This window comes from Bos taurus, chromosome 13 (genome assembly GCF_002263795.3).
Source record: "Bos taurus isolate L1 Dominette 01449 registration number 42190680 breed Hereford chromosome 13, ARS-UCD2.0, whole genome shotgun sequence".
In the NCBI taxonomy this organism is placed as follows: Eukaryota; Metazoa; Chordata; class Mammalia; order Artiodactyla; family Bovidae; genus Bos; species Bos taurus.
Window position 1 is genome coordinate 48,576,278 of NC_037340.1, and position 15,613 is coordinate 48,591,890.

A 15,613-nucleotide genomic window follows, 5' to 3' on the forward strand; every position below is an offset into this window, starting at 1 on the left:
TGATGGAATTCCAGTTGAGATATTTCAAACCCTGGAAGATGATGCTGTGAAAGTGCTGCACTCGATATGCCACCAAATTTAGAAAACTTAGCAGTGGCCACAGGACTGGAAAAGGTCAGTTTTCATTCCAATCCCAAAGAAAGGCAATGCCAAAAAATGCTCAGACTACCGCACAATTGCACTTACCTCACACGCTAGTAAAGTAATGCTCAAAATTCTCCAAGCCAGGCTTCAGCAGTATGTGAACTGTGAACTTCCAGATGTTCAAGCTGGTTTTCGAAAAGGCAGAGGAACCAGAGATCAAACTGCCAACATCCGCTGGATCATGGAAAAGCAAGAGAGTTCCAGAAAAACATCTACTTCTGCTTTATTGACTACGACAAAGACTTTGACTGTGTGGATCACAATCAACTGTGGAAAATTCTAAAAGAGATGGGAATAACAGACCACCTGACCTGCCTTTTGAGAAATCTGTATGCAGGTCATGAAGCAACAGTTAGAACTGGACATAGAACACCAGACTGGATCCAAATAGGAAAAGGAGTATGTCAAGGCTGTATATTGTCACCCTGCTTATTTAACTTATATGCAGAGTACATCATGAGAAATGCTGGACTGGAAGAAGCACAAGCTGGAATCAAGATTGCTGGGAGAAATATCAATAACCTCAGATATGCAGATGACACCACCCTTATGGCAGAAAGTGAAGAGGAACTAAAAAGCCTCTTGATGAAAGTGAAAGAGGAGAGTGAAAAAGTTGGCTTAAATCTCAACATTCAGAAAACGAAGATCATGGCATTTGGTCCCACCACTTCATGGCAAATAGATGGGGAAACAGTGTCAGACTTTATTTTTTTGGGCTCCAAAATCACTGCAGATGGTGATTGCAGCCATGAAGTTAAAAGACACTTACTCCTTGGAAGGAAAGTTATGACCAACCTAGATAGCATATTCAAAAGCATAGACATTACTTTGCCAACAAAAGTCTATGTAGTCAAGGCTATGGTTTTTCCAGTAGTCATGTATGGATGTGAGAGTTAGATTGTGGAGAAAGCTGAGCGCCGAAGAATTGATGCTTTTGAACTGTGGTGTTGGAGAAGACTCTTGAGAGTCCCTTGGACTGCAAGGATATCCAACCAGTCCATTCTAAAGGAGATCAGTCCATGGTGTTCTTTGGAAGGACTGATGCTAAAGCTGAAACTCCAATATTTTGGTCACCTCATGCAAAGAGTTGACTCATTGGAAAAGACTCTGATGCTGGAAGGGATTGGGGGCAGGAGGAGAAGGGGACGACAGAAGATGAGATGGCTAGATGCTGTCATCGAATCGATGGATGTGAGTCTGAGCGAACTCCGGGAGTTGGTGATGGACAGGGAGGTCTGTCGTGCTGCAGTTCATGGGGTCGCAAAGGTTGGACACGACTGAGCAACTGAACTGAACTGAACTGAATATTCCATTGTATAAATGTATCACAATTTCTTTATCCACTCATCTGTCAGTGGACATCTATGTTGCTTCCATGTCCTTGCTATTGTAAATACTCCTGCAATGAAGGTTGGGGTACAAATGTCCTTTAGAATTGTGGAATCTTATGCTGTTTTCCATAACAGCTGTGTCAGTTTACATTCCAACCAACAGTGCAAGAGGGTTCCCTTTTTTTTCCACATCCTTTCCCACATTTATTGTTAGTAGATTTTTTGATGATGGGCATTCTGATAACTGTGAGGTGATACCTGATTGTAGTTTTAATTTGCACTTCTCTAATAATGAGCAATGTTGAGCATTTTTTCCTGTATTTATTGACCATCTTTGTCTTTTTGGAGAAATGTCTGTTTAGGTTTTCTGGCCTTTTTTTTTGACTGGATTTTCTTTTTCTTATATTGAACTGTATAGTGAAGTGAAGTTGCTCAGTCATGTCCGACTCTTTGTGACTCCATGGACTGTAGCCTACCAGGCTCCTCTCTCCATGGGATTTTCCAGGCAATAGTACTGGAGTGGATTGCCATTTCCTTCTCCAGGGGAATCTTCTCGACCCAGGGATCGAACCCAGGTCTCCCTCATTGTAGACAGACGCTTTACCGCCTGAGCCACCAGGGAAGTCTTGAACTGTATAAGCTGCTTATATATTTTGGAGGTTAACCCTTTGTCAGTTTACAATTATTTTACCCCATTCTGAAGGTTTTCTTTTCATATCCTTTATTATTATATTTTTTTAGTTGGAATTTATTTTATTTTATTTTTTTCCATTTTTCTTTCTAAATATTGCTTTAACTATTTGGAGTCTTTTGTGCTTCCATACAAACTATGAAGTTTTTCGTTTTAGTTCTGTGGAAAATGTCATTGGTAATTTGACAGGGATTGCATTGAATCCATACATTGCTTTGGGTAGAATAGTCATTTTTACAATATTGATTCATCTAATCCAAAAACGTGGTATATCTCTCCATCTGTTTGTATTGTCTTTGGTTTCTTTCATCAGTGTCTTATAGTTTTTTGTGTGCAGGTCTTTTGTCTCTTAAGGTAGGGTTATTATTGTTTATTATTATTATCTCATTCAGTTCAGTTCAATTGCTCAGTCATGTCCGACTCTTTGTGACCCCATGAATCACAGCACACCAGGCCTCTCTGTCCATCACCAACTCCCAGAGTTCACTCAGACTCATGTCAATTGAGTCGGTGATGCCATCCAGCTATCTCATCCTCTGTCATCCCCTTCTCCTCCTGCCCCCAATCCCTCCCAGCATCAGAGTCTTTCCCAATGAGTCAACTCTTCACATGAGGTGGCCAAAATGTTGGAGTTTCAGCTTCAGCATCAGTCCTTCCAATGAACACCCAGGACTGATCTCCTTGGTTGAATCTCCTTGCAGTCCAAGGGACTCTCAACGAGTCTTCTCCAACACCACAGTTCAAAAGCATCAATTCTTCGGTGCTCAGCCTTCTTCACGGTCCAACTCTCACATCCATACATGACCACTGGAAAAACCATAGCCTTGACTAGATGGGCCTTTCTTGGCAAAGTAATATCTCTGCTTTTGAATATGCTATCTAGGTTGGTCATAACTGTCCTTCCAAGGAGTAAGCGTCTTTTAATTTCATGGCTGCAATCACCATATGCAGTGATTTTGGAGCCCCCAAAATAAAGTCTGACACTGTTTCCACTGTTTCCCCATCTATTTCCCATGAAGTGATGGGACCGGATGCCATGATCTTCGTTTTCTGAATGTTGAGATTTAAGTCAAATTTTTCACTCTCCTGTTTCACTTTCATCAAGAGGCTTTTTAGTTTCTCTTCACTTTCTGCCATAAGGGTGGTGTCATCTGCATATCTGAATTTATTGATAATTCTCCTGGCAATCTGGATTCCAGCTTGTGCTTCTTCCAGTCCAGCGTTTCTCATGATGTACTCTGCATATAAATTAAATAAACAGGGTGAAAATATACAGCCTTGACGTACTCCTTTTCCCATTTGGAACCAGTCTGTTGTTCCATGCCCAGTTCTAACTGTTGCTTCCTGACCTGCATATAGGTTTCTCAAAAGGCAGGTCAGGTGATCTGGTATTCCCATCTCTTTCAGAATTTTCCACAGTTCATTGTGATCTATGCAGTCAAAGGCTTTGGCATAGTCAATAAAGCAGAAAGAGATGTTTTTCTGGAACTCTCTTGCTTTTTCGATGATCCAGCAGATATTGGCAATTTGGTCTCTGGTTCCTCTGCCTTTTCGAAAACCAGCTTGAACATCTGGAAGTTCACAGTTCACGTATTGCTGAAGCCTGGCTTGGAGAATTTTGAGCATTACCTTACTAGCGTGTGAGATGAGTGCAATTGTGCGGTAGTTTGAGCCGTCTTTGGCATTGCTTTTCTTTGGGATTTAGGTAGGTTTATTCCTAGGTATTTTATTCTTTCTTTCTTTCTTTTTTTTTTTCAATGGTGCTTGGGATTGTTTCCTTAATTTCCATTGATGTTACTCTCTTAATTTGTCCCACCCTCTCCTTCTTTCTCTGTGTCCACGTGACCATCCTCTACATCTGTATCTCCATTCCTGCTCTTCAAGAAGTTTCATCAATACCAGTTTTAGATTTCATATATATTCATTAACATTTGTTTTTCTCTTTCTGATTTACTTCACTCTATATAACAGGCTCTAGGTTCACCCATCTCTCTTCAACTGACTCAAATTTGTTCCTTTTATAAAGTTAAGTAATTGAAAACAAGATCAATTGCTTTTGGAGAATGCAAGATTGTAAATAAGTTATAGTAATTTTTCATTTTGAGGGGGATATTTTGCTGATGCAATGTTCACTGAACCTTTTAAGAGCATTTTAAAGCTGTGACATTGGGATAACTTCTAGTAAATTATCTCGAAATACAAATTTTTATGCATCTATAACTGATGATTCTGAAGGTTAAAGAAAGTGAAAGTGAAGTAGCTCAGTCGTGTCTGACTCTTTGCGACCTGTGGACTGTAGCCTACCAGGCTGTTCCCTCCATGGGATTCTCCAGGCAAGAATACGGAAGTGGATTGCTATTTCTTTCTCCAGGGGATCTTCCCAACTCAGGGATAGAACCCGGGTCTCCTGCATTGCAGGCAGACACTTTAACCTCTGAGCCAGCAAGGACTCTGAAGGTGCATTTTTCTAAATGGATTTAACTCCTTGTGCAGATCAGTTTTGTGTGACTCTAAATTTAGGTTTAAATGTAATTACATTTTAATGTAAATATGCACACATATTACACATTAATGAGCATATTAATGTTTACTCTATTAATTCCTGGATGTATGGAGGCTGAACAGGAAACTGAAAGTGATTTTGTGATTTGTACATAATGCAAGATACCTTCTTAAGCACACCATCCTTGTATCTACAATTTTAAGAAAAAAATAAAAAAAATTTTTTATGGTTAAAAATTTGTTGTCTGAGACTTCATATGAAAATTGTGGGATGTTCCCACTAAGTTTGACAATCTTTACATTTAATTTTTGTTTCTAAACATGTGTATATTTGTTTTAAAAGACTGCTGCAATTTTTAGCACCTGCTGCATCCTACATGTGTGGGCAGTCCAGACTATTTCATCTGCTCACACACACATTCCAATGTTCCATGAAATTTCACTTACAAAACACAAGTTCAAAAAAAAATCACAAATTTCATTTTGGTGATAGAGCATTAAACTAAGTGCAGGGCCCTTCTGCTGGTGGGACCCTGTGTGACTAGGTTTTTATAGCCAGCCCTCAGAGAGGCTTCAGATACACTCCATTTGCCATCTTGACTTTCTTGAGGAAAGCCATGCTTGCACTGTGTTTGCATCTGAATTGACTGATCATAGTCTGCATTTTACAACTGGACATAGTCCAGGGTCAATGGCAAGACATATACACTACTATATAAAAAGTAGATAACCACTGAGAACTTACTGTATAGCACAGGGAACTCTACTCAGTGGTCTGTGGTGACCTAGATGGGAAGGAAATCCAAAAGGAGGATCTATCTATCTATCTATCTATCTATCTATATATATATATGTAAATTTTGCTGTATAGCAGAAAATCACAGAATATTGTAAAGCAACTATACCACAATAAAAATTTTAATAAAAGGGGCGGGGTAGAGGGAGTAAGGGCTTCCCCAGTAGCTCAATGGAAACGGATATGCCTGCAAGGGTGGAGACTTGCAGGACATGCAGGAGGGAATAATCTAGTAGTGTTGCCTTGATTCTTTGGCTAGGGCCAAAGAGATTTTTAAATCTCTTCTTGAGAGTCAGAAGTATCCTTATGTACCTGCCTTTCTAACTTGGAATGTGACGTTTACATCATTCAGGAAATGCTGATGAATGAGTCTAAATTAAGCTCACCTTTGTTTCTAATTATCTGATTTTTAAAAATATAAATCATCTTCAATTTCCCAATTTTACCTCTTAAGTCAATTTCTGTATGATCTATGTCATTTCTTGGTGACTTTTCTCATTTTCTGTATCTTGTGTTCAGGCTTCAGGAGGCTACATCTTATATGAATGTATCAACAAGCTCATAACAATGGTTGAAATTGTTAAGGTCAGAGATTCAGGTCTAGCTACTTACCTAAAAACTTACCCATACTTACCTAGTACAGTTTGTCCTCATTGGAAGAGAAGTTTTATAACATTTCTTCTTACTGGGTAACAAACAATGATGAGAACAGCTTGTTAGGTATTTTCTTAACATTATAGATTTTTTTAGTGATAGACTATAAGGTTATGCAATCTATATTATTTAATTTTCATGACTCAATATTATGTGCTGCAGTGCCATATAACATGTACTAGAAGGCAATGGCAACCTACTACAGTACTCTTGCCTGGAAAATCCCATGGACGGACAAGCCTGGTAGGCTGCAGTCCATGAGGTCCCTGAGGGTCGGACACGACTGAGCGACTTCACTTTCACTTTTCACTTTCATGCATTGGAGAAGGAAACAGCAACCCACTCCAGTGTTCTTGCTTGGAGAATCCCAGGGACAGGGGAGCCTGGTGGGCTGCCATCTATGGGGTTGCACAGAGTCGGACCCAACTGAAGCGACTTAGCAGCAGCAGCAGCAGCAGTTATAAAATACAGCCACATAATATCTATGTTATAACTGGAGGACTAAATATCAACAAGTTAGCAAATTACCCAGATGTCCTTTATACATTCTCATAGATCTTTATTTGAGTGTCTAATAATGCCTTTTGTTTGATTTGCTTGATTTGAGATGTAGAAATATTTGGTTTCTGCCAAACCAAAGAGATTCAAAGTTACTTGAGATATGTAAAGACCTTTCTGTGATTAAGGCAGAACCCCCTTCTTAAATCATAGCTTTGGGACATTAATATAAACAGAAACATTTCTCAAGCATGTGCCCATTCTTTCTCCTGGTTCTGGACATTAGCCAAGTTTCAGTTTAGCATTATCAAAAACAGAGCACACTGTCCTGAAAAACCCGTTTAAAACAGGACTTATATTGATTTAAGCTTTATTTATTACCTTTAAAAAAACTTTTGACATAGTTACTATTACTAGCAAGAGCCTGGGAGGATGGAGTGAAATTTAATGTTTTTGTGGTGAGGAAGGAGACAAAATCTATTAGATTAAAAACTCTAATGAGGAAGATCTGCTTTCTTATTTGGTTGGTATCTTGCACTTTTTAATAAATTATTGCTTTGGATGAAAATGTGTCTCTGTCTTTACATGCATCTCTCATTTCTCACATGGCTCATAATTTATTATTTTATTATAAATTTATTTATTTTAATTGGAGGTTAATTACTTTACAATATTGTATTGGTTTTGTCATACATCAACATGAATCTGCCACGGGTATACATGTGTTCCCCATCCTGAACCCCCTTCCCACCTCCCTCCCCATACCATCCCTCTGGGTTGTCCCAGTGCAGCAGCCCCAAACATCCTGTATCCTGCATTGAACCAGGACTGGCGATTCCTTTCATATATGATATTATACATGTTTCAGTGCTGTTCTCCCAAATCATCCCACCCTCTCCCTCTCCCACAGAGTCCAAAAGACTGTTCTATACATCTGTGTCTCTTTTGCTGTCTTGCATACAGGGTTACGTTACCATCTTTCTAAATTCCATATATATGCATTAGTACACTGTATTGGTGTTTTTCTTTCTGGCTTACTTCACTCTGTATAATAGGCTCCAGTTTCATCCACCTCATTAGAACTGATTCAAATGTATTCTTTTTAATGGTTGAGTAATACTCCATTGTGTATATGTACCACAGCTTTCTTATCCATTCGTCTGCTGATGGACATATAGGTTGCTTCCATGTCCTGGCTATTATAAACAGTGCTGTGATGAACATTGGGGTACACGTGTCTCTTTCAATTTTGGTTTCCTCAATGTGTATGCCCAGTAGTGGGATTGCTGGGTCATAAAGCAGTTCTATTTCCAGTTTTTAAAGGAATCTCCACAGTGTTCTCAAAGGTGCTGTATTAGTTTGCATTCTCACCAACAGTGTAAGAGGGTTCCCTTTTCTCCACACCCTCTCCAGCATTTATTGCTTGTAGACTTTTGGATCTCAGCCATTCTGACTGTCATGAAACGGTACCTCATTGTGGTTTTGATTTGCATTTCTCTGATAATGAGTGATTTTGAGCATCTTTTCATGTGTTTGTTAGCCATCTGTATGTCTTCTTTGGAGAAATGTCTGTTTAGTTCTTTGGCCCATTTTTTTTTTTATTGGGTCGTTTATATTTCTGAAATTGAGCTGCAGGAGTTGCTTGTATATTTTTGAGATTAGTTGTTTGTCAGTTGCTTCATTTGCTGTTATTTTCTCCCATTCTGAAGGCTGTCTTTTCACCTTGCTTATAGTTTCCTTTGTTGTGCAGAAGCTTTTAAGTTTAATTAGGTCCCATTTGTTTATTTTTGCTTTTATTTCCAATATTCTGGGAGGTGGGTCATAGAAGTTCCTGCTGTGATTTATGTCAGAGAGTGTTTTGCCTACGTTCTCCTCTAGGAGTTTTATAGTTTCTGGCCTTACATTTAGATCTTTAATCCATTTTGAGTTTATTTTTGTGTATGGTGTTAGAAAGTGTTCTAGTTTCATTCTTTTACAAGTGGTTGACCAGTTTTCCCAGCACCACTTGTTACAGAGATTGTCTTTAATCCATTGTATATTCTGGCCTCCTTTGTCAAAGATGAGGTGTCCATAGGTGCATGGATTTATCTCTGGGCTTTCTATTTTGTTCCATTGATCTATATTTCTGTCTTTGTACCAGTAGCATACTGTCTTGATGACTGTGGCTTTGTAGTAGAGCCTGAAGTCAGGCAGATTGATTCCTCCAGTTCCATTCTTCTTTCTCAAGATAGCTTTGGCTATTCGAGGTTTTTTGTATTTCCATAAAAATTGTGAAATTATTTGTTCTAGCTCTGTGAAGAATACCGTTGGTAGCTTGATAGGGATTGCATTGAATCTATAAATTGCTTTCGTTAGTATACTCATTTTCACTATATTAATTCTTCCAATCCATGAACATGGTATATTTCTCCATCTATTAGTGTCCTCTTTGATTTCTTTCACCAGTGTTTTATAGTTTTCTGTATATAGGTCTTTAGTTTCTTTCGGTAGATATATTCCTAAGTATTTTATTCTTTCCATTGCAATGGTGAATGGGATTGTTTCCTTAATTTCTCTTTCTGTTTTCTCATTATTAGTGTATAGGAATGCAAGGGATTTCTGTGTGTTGATTTTATATCCTGAAACTTTACTATATTCAATGATTAGCTCTAGTAATTTTCTGGTGGAGTCTTTAGGGTTTTCTATGTAGAGGATCATGTCATCTGCAAACAGTGAGAGTTTTACTTCTTCTTTTCCAATTTGGATTCCTTTTATTTCTTTTTCTGCTCTGATTGCTGTGGCCAAAACTTCCAAAACTATGTTGAATAGTAATGGTGAAAGGGGGCACCCTTGTCTTATTCCTGACTTTGGGGGAAAGGCTTTCAATTTTTCACCATTGAGGATAATGTTTGCTGTGGGATGGTCATATATAGCATTTATTATGTTGAGGTATGTTCCTTCTAGTCCTGCTTTCTGGAGAGTTTTTATCATAGATGGGTGTTGAATGTTGTCAAAGGCTTTCTATGCATCTATTGAGATAATCATATGGCTTTTACATTTCAATTCGTTAATGTGGTGTATTACATTGATTGATTTGCAGATATTGAAGAATCCTTGTATCCCTGGGATAAAGCCCACTTGGTCATGGTGTGTGATCTTTTTAATGTGTTGTTGGATTCTTATTGCTAGAATTTTTTTAAAGGATTTTTGCATCTATGTTCATCAGTGATATTGGTCTGTAGTTTTCTTTTTGGGTGGCATCTTTGTCAGGTTTTGGTATTAGGGTGATGGTAGATTCATAGAATGAGTTTAGAAGTTTACCTTCCTCTGCAATTTTCTGGAAGAGTTTGAGTAGGATAGGTGTTAGCTCTTCTCTAAATTTTTGGTAGAATTCAGCTGTGAAGCCATCTGGACCTGAGCTTTTGTTTGCTGGAAGATTTCTGATTACAATTTCAATTTCTGTGCTTGTGATGGGTCTGTTAAGATTTTCTATTTCTTCCTGGTTCAGTTTTGGAAAGCTGTACTTTTCTAAGAATTTTTCCATTTCTTCCAAGTTGTCCATTTTATTGGCATATAATTGCTGATAGTAGTCTCTTATGATCCTTTGTATTTCTGTGTTATCTGTTTTTTCTCTCCTTTTTCATTTCTAATTTTATTGATTTGATTTTTCTCCCTCTGTTTCTTGATGAGTCTGGCTAATGGTTTGTCAATTTTATTTATCCTTTCAAAGAACCACCTGTTGTCTTTGTTGATTTTTGTTATGGTCTCTTTTCTTTCTTTTGCATTTATTTCTGCCCTAATTTTAAAGATTTCTTTCTTTCTACTAACCCTGGGGTTCTTCATTTCTTCCTTTTCTAGTTGCTTTAGGTGTAGAGTTAGGTTATTTATTTGACTTTTTTCTTGTTTCTTGAGGTATGCCTGTATTTCTATGAACTTTCCCCTTAGCACTGCTTTTACATTGCCCCACAGGTTTTGGGTTGTTGTGTTTTCATTTTCATTTGTTTCTATGCATATTTTGATTTCTTTTGTGATTTGTTGGTTATTCAGCAGCGTGTTGTTCAGCCTCCATATGTTGGAATTTTTAATAGTTTTTCTCCTGTAATTGACATCTAATCTTACTGCATTGTGGTCAGAAAAGATGCTTGGAATGATTTCAATTTTTTTGAATTTACCAAGGCTAGATTTATGGCCAAGGATGTGATCTACCCTGGAGAAGGTTCCGTGTGCGCTTGAGAAAAAGATGAAATTCATTGTTTTGGGGTGCAATGTCCTATAGATATCAATTAAGTCAAACTGGTCTATTGTATCATTTAAAGTTTGTGTTTCCTTGTTAATTTTCTGTTTAGTTAATCTATCCATAGGTGTGAGTGGGGTATTAAAGTCTCCCACTATTATTGTGTTATTGTTAATTTCCCCTTTCATACTTGTTAGCATTTGTCTTACATATTGTGGTGCTCCTATGTTGGGTGCATATATGTTTATAATTGTTATATCTTCTTCTTGGATTGATCCTTTGATCATTGTGTACTGTCCTTCTTTGGCTCTTTTTACAGCCTTATTTTAAGGTCTATTTTATCTGATAAGAGCATAAAGTTAAGCTCAAAATTCTCCAAGCCAGGCTTCAGTAGTATGTGACCGTGAACTTTCTGATGTTCAAGCTGGTTTTAGAAAAGGCAGAGGAACCAGAGATCAAACTGCCAACATCTGCTGGATCATTGAAAAAGCAAGAGAGTTGCAGAAAAACATCTATTTCTGCTTTATTGACTATGTGAAAGCCTTTGACTGTGTAGATCACAATAAACTGTGGAAAACTTTGAAAGAGATGGGAATACCAGACCACCTGACCTGCCTCTTGAGAAATCTGTATGCAGGTCAGGAAGCAACAGTTAGAACTGGACATGGAACACCAGACTGGTTCCAAATAGGAAAAGGAGTACATCAAGGCCGTATATTGTCACCCTGCTTATTTAACTTCTATGCAGAATACATCATGAGAAACGCTAGGCTGGAAGAAGCACAAGCTGGAATCAAGATTGCCAGGAGAAATATCAATAACCTCAGATATGCAGATGACACCACCATTATGGCAGAAAGTGAAGAGGAACTCAAAAGCCTCTTGATGAAAGTGAAAGTGGAGAGTGAAAAAGTTGGCTTAAAGCTCAACATTCAGAAAACGAAGATCATGGCATCCGGTCCCATCACTTCATGAGAAATAGATGGGGAAACAGTGGAAACAGTGTCAGACTTTATTTTTTTGGGCTCCAAAATCACTACAGATGGTGACTGCAGCCATGAAATTAAAAGACGCTTACTCCTTGGAAGGAAAGTTATGACCAACCTAGATAGCATATTCAAAAGCAGAGACATTATTTGCCAACAAAAGTTCGTCTGGTCAAGGCTATGGTTTTTCCTTTGGTCATGTATGGATGTGAGAGTTGGACTATAAAGAAAGCTGAGTTCCCAAGAATTGATGCTTTTGAACTGTGGTGTTGGAGAAGACTCTTGAGAGTCCCTTGGACTGCAAGGAGATCCAGCCAGTCCATTCTGAAGGAGATCAGCCCTGGGATTTCTTTGGAAGGAATGATGCTAAAGCTGAAACTCCAGTACTTTGGCCACCTCATGCGAAGAGTTGACTCATTGGAAAAGACTCTGATGCTGGGAGGAATTGGGGGCAGGAGGAGAAGGGGACAACAGATGATGAGATGGCTGGATGGCATCACTGACTCGATGGATGTGAGTCTGGGTGAGCTGCAGGAGTTGGTGACGGACAGGGAGGCCTGGCATGCTGCAATTCATGGGGTGGCAAAGAGTTGGACACGACTGAGCGACTGAACTGAACTGAACTCCTGCTTTATTTTGGTCTCTATTTGTGTGGAATATCTTTTTCCAGCCCTTCACTCTCAGTCTGTATGTGTCCCCTGTGATGAGGTGGGTGTCTTGTGGACAACATATATAGGGGTCTTATTTTTGTATCCATTCAGCCAGTCTTTGTCTTTTGGTTGGCACATTCAACCCATTTACGTTTAAGGTAATTATTAATACGTATGATCCCATTGCCATTTACTTTATTGCTTTGGGTCCGAGTTTATACACCCTTTTTGTGTTTCCTTTCTAGAGAAGATCCTTTAGCATTTGTTGGAGAGCTGGTTTGGTGGTGCTGAATTCTCTCAGCTTTTGCTTGTCTGAGAAGCTTTTGATTTCTCCTTCATATTTGAATGAGATCCTTGCTGGGTACAGTAATCTGGGCTGTAGATTATTTTCTTTCATCACTTTAAGTATGTCCTGCCATTCCCTCCTGGCCTGAAGAGTTTCTATTGAAAGATCAGCTGTTATCCTTATGGGAATCCCCTTGTGTGTTATTTGTTGTTTTTCCCTTGCTGCTTTTAATATTTGTTCTCTGTGTTTGATCTTTGTTAATTTGATTAATATGTATCTTGGGTTGTTTTGCCTTGGGTTTATCCTGCTTGGGATTCTCTAGGTTTCTTGGACTTGGGTGATTATTTCCTTCACTATTTTAGGGAAGTTTTCAACTATTATCTCTCAAGTATTTTCTCATGGTCTTTTCTTTTTGTCTTCTTCTTCTGGGACTCCTATGATTCGAATACTGGGGGGTTCAACACTGTCCTGGAGGTCTCTGAGATTGTCCTCATTTCTTTTAATTCGTTTTTCTTTTTTCCTCTCTGCTTCATTTATTTCTACTATTCTATCTTCTACTTCACTAATCCTATATTCTGCCTCTGTTATTCTACTATTTGTTCCCTCCAGAGTGTTTTTTATTTCATTTATTGCATTATTCATTATATATTTACTCTTTTTTATTTCTTCTAGGTCCTTGTTAAACCTTTCTTGCATCTTCTCAATCCTTGTCTCCAGGCTATTTATCTGTGATTCCATTTTGGTTTCAAGATTTTGGATCATTTTCACTATCATTATTTGGAATTCTTTTCAGGTTGATTCCCTATCTCTTCCTCTTTTGTTTGGTTTGGTGGGCATTTATCCTGTTCCTTTACCTGCTGGGTATTCCTCTGTCTCTTCATCCTCTTTATATTGCTGTGTTTGGGGTGGCCTTTCTGTATTCTGGCAGTTCGTGGAGTTCTCTTTATTGTGGAGTTTCCTCGCTGTGGGTGGGGTTGTACAGATGGCTTGTCAAGGTTTCCTGGTTAGGGAAGCCTGTGTTGATGTTCTGTTGGGTGGAGCTGGATTTCTTCTCTCTGGAGTGCAATGAAGTGTCCAGTAATGAGTTATGAGATATCAGTGGGTTTGGAGTGAATTTGGGCAGCCTGTGTATTGAAGCTCAGGGCTGTGTTCCTGTGTTGCTGGAGAATTTGTGTGGTATGTCTTGCTCTGGAACTTGTTGGCCCTTGGGTGGTGCTTGGTTTCAGTGTAGGTATGGAGGCATTTGATCCTGTTGATTAATGTTCCTTGGAGTCAGGAATTCTCTGGTGTTCTCAGGCTTTGGACTTAAGCCTCCTGCTTCTGGTTTTCAGTCTTATTTTCACAGTAGCCTCAAGACTTCTCCATCTATACAGCACCGTTGATAAAACATCTCCTTTCAAAGACAATGGGCTGCTTTTCTGGGTGCCTGATGTCTGCTGCTGGCATTCAGAAGTTGTTTTGTGGAATTTGCTCAGCGTTTAAATGTTATTTTGATGAATTTGTTGGGGAGACAGTGGTCTCCCCTTCCTATTCCTCCGCCATCTTAGGACTGCCTCTCACAATTTAAAATTATTTTCTTTTAAATATTGCTTTTACATTAAAAACTATTTAACATGTATTGTTCTTTGAAACTGAATAAGGCATTGGTCCTTTCATCTCTGGGGACTTTGGTTTTAAATCTGGCTCAGTTTAAGCAGAAGCAAGTTTGATCTTGTCACCCGCACCTTTCTAAGCTTTTAGTGCAGTTCAGTTCAGCCACTCAGTCGTGTCTGACTCTTTGCGACCCCATGAACTGGAGCACGCCAGGCCTCCCTGTCTATCACCAACTCCAAGAGTACACTCAAACTCACGTCCATCGAGTTGGTGATGCCATCCAGCCATCTCATCCTCTGTCCTCCCCTTCTCCTCCTGCCCCAACCCTTCCCAACATCAGAGTCTTTTCCAATGAGTCAACTCTTCACATGAGGTGGCCAAAGTACTGGAGTTTCAGCTTTAGCATCATTCCTTCCAAAGAACACCCAGGACTGATCTCCTTTAGAATGGACTGACTGGATATCTTTGTAGTCCAAGGGACTCTCAAGAGTCTCCTCCAACACCACAGTTCAAAAGCATCAATTCTTTGGTGCTCAGCTTTCTTCACAGTCCAACTCTGACATTTATACATGACTACTGGAAAAACCATAGCCTTGACTAGACAGACCTTTGTTGGCAAAGTAATGTCTCTGCTTTTTAATATGCTATCTAAAAAAGCTTTTAGGGTGAGCATTAATTATAAAGACTGATACCACTCCAAAATATATTAGCATTTCATTCTGTTCCATGAAGAATAGGTATAAAATATTTCATTGGGCAGTCAAGGAAGATTAGCATTTTTACTGAAAATAATTACATCATACCTTAATCAGAAGAAAAATGATGAACTTCTGTAGCTTCTATTACAAACTATATCGGAAATGAAATCGGAGTATTAAGTATGAAACTTTTCACAACATTGTGAAGGACAGACTGATGCCTGGTGATCTGAGGTTGCTATAATTCTTCTTGAGAGACCAATCCTGTATCCCTCAGGTCCCAATCCCCCAGGAAGTCTTTTCTTTATCACTTACCCACTCCTACTTTAGAAAACCGCTGACCATCAATCCCCTGGGGTTCCATGTTGAAGATATTAATTTAAGGTCATATCCAGCCAGAGAACATTTACATTATAAAAGATTTATAGTCTGAAGCTGAAGAATGAAACCAGGGATTGGGAAATTTTGGTGGACAAAAGGTGTGAGACCTCTTGTCCTCAGGGGAGCCTTTGAATCTTTCTTTGAATATCTTAAAAAGTAAATTTAAAATCTAAAACAGCTTGCTCACATG